At 36.5% G+C, this 2109-nt stretch overlaps 1 pseudogene; it reads left to right on the top strand.

The window, feature by feature from the left end:
* Positions 1-249: 249 nt before the first annotated feature.
* On the top strand, positions 250-1215 carry LOC116889943 (annotated as a pseudogene).
* The last annotated feature ends 894 nt before the right edge of the window (positions 1216-2109 follow it).

Here is a 2109-nt window from a genome sequence, read left to right as displayed (position 1 = left end):
GTAATAGATGGTTGCAGAATGAAAACAAAAAAATGTGGATTCAAGCATAGAAAATGAATCTTTAGAGAAATGATCAAAATGTACACAATGTAAAATACAGAAAGAGACAGAGACAGACTGACAACAACACAAGGGCACACACACACAAACAGAAACTCAGATACAGATACAGAGAAAGACAGACAGGCACATCGATGCTTGTCTTGTAGCTCATATTCATGTATCCATATTTTCTGTGTTAATTTATCAATTAGATTTGTTGTAGACAAACCATCAGAGATGAGGAACAGAACTTCAGTGACATACTTCATCCTTCTGGGTCTGACAGACGATCCTGAGCTTCAGGTTGTGATTTTCTTTTTTCTGTTTCTCACATATGTGCTGAGCGTTACTGGAAATTTAACCATCATTACACTCACTCTGCTGGATTCCCCACCTGAAGACTCCATATTTCTTCCTCAGGAATTTCTCCTTCTTAGAAATTTCATTTACTTCTGTCTGTAACCCTAGGTTTTTGGTCAGCATCCTAACTAAGGACAAGTCGATCTCCTATAATGCTTGTGCTGCCCAACTATTTTTCTTTATCTTCCTTGGCTCAACAGAGTTTTTCCTTCTGGCATCCATGTCCTATGATCGCTATGTGGCAATTTGCAAGCCCCTGCACTACACAACCATCATAAGTAACAAGATCTGCCACCAGCTCATCATCAGCTCTTGGCTGGCTGGTTTCTTGGCAATTTTCCTCCACTGGCCATGGGCCAGAGTTGATTTCTGTGACTCCAACATTATTGACCACTTCATGTGACTCTGCCCCTTTGCTGCAAATATCTGCACAGACACAAGCACTTTGGAACTCATGAGCTTTATATTAGCTTTGAATCCACTTATGACCACACTTTGATGCTGATAATTCTCTCTTACACCTGTATTCTCAGAACTATTCTGAAATTTCCCTCAGCCAAACAAAGGGAAAAGGCCTTCTCAACCTGCTCCTCACACATGATTGTTGTCTCCATATCTTATGGAAGCTGCATCTTCATGTATGTGAAAACATCTGCAAAGGCTGGAGTTGCTTTGACAAAGGGGGTGGCTATGCTCAATACCTCTGTTGCCCCCATGCTCAATCCTTTTATCTACACTTTAAGAAACCAACAGGTAAAACAAGCATTTAGTGATCTCATGAGAAGGAAGCTTGCCTCAAAAGTGCTGATCTGATATAGCTAACAAATCAAATGTTCAACTGTAAAACCAATGAACATATCCTTGTTTTAGTTCATCTCAGAAATAAAAGTGTATGTTACTCTTAATGGAGTTAAGGTGCGCATGTTGCATTCACTTTAATTTATGCTATGAATTTCTGATAATGATTATTATGGGGTGATTTTACCAATAAACTATATTATAAAGTTAGAGATGAAATAATTTTGAATTATAGCTCAGATATGTCAAGTAATACATATGTCAATGGCATCATGCATATTTTTGGAAAGATTAAGACATTGAGGATCCTTGTGAACCACAGGTATATTACAAGTCCATTTACTATAGGTAAACACAGAACAGATATTATTCTTATTCTTAGACATAAAACTCCCATTCACAGAACATAAAAAAATTCTCCTCCAAACCAACACATTTATTATATGACAGCCTGCTTTTAGACTTGCAAGGTTTGTAGTTTTAAAGCACATCAAACAGAAAATATCTGAATCAGTCTTTTTATAAGTAGCTAATACTAATATATAACTTCTTTTACTGTAAGTTTCATTATCTACTCTATAAAGTAGGAAAAGTTTTGTTTTAGTCAATATATGTTATTTACTGAGTTTTTGTCTTCCAGGGATGTATGCTATTGACCCTCTATCTTTAAACTACATTTTGAGACAGCCCTAAGCCTATAATAAATATAGACCTCAAATCTTTAAACTATTCTCCTGGCCTGGAAGATATGTCATTTTTATCTGTTTACTGTTCACCAATTATACAGTTTGAGTTTGCTCAAGCACAGATACCCTAAGTAAGTTCCTAGAATCTCATCTAGCTATGTACTTCTCTGTGTGTAATGATCTCAGGGCATAAGAAAGCTTTCCAAATAGTGTCCATATAAAG

This window comes from Rattus rattus, chromosome 1 (assembly GCF_011064425.1).
Source record: "Rattus rattus isolate New Zealand chromosome 1, Rrattus_CSIRO_v1, whole genome shotgun sequence".
Taxonomy (NCBI): Eukaryota; Metazoa; Chordata; class Mammalia; order Rodentia; family Muridae; genus Rattus; species Rattus rattus.
Note: the sequence above shows the minus strand (reverse complement) of the source record. Positions and strands in the feature narration are given on the sequence as shown.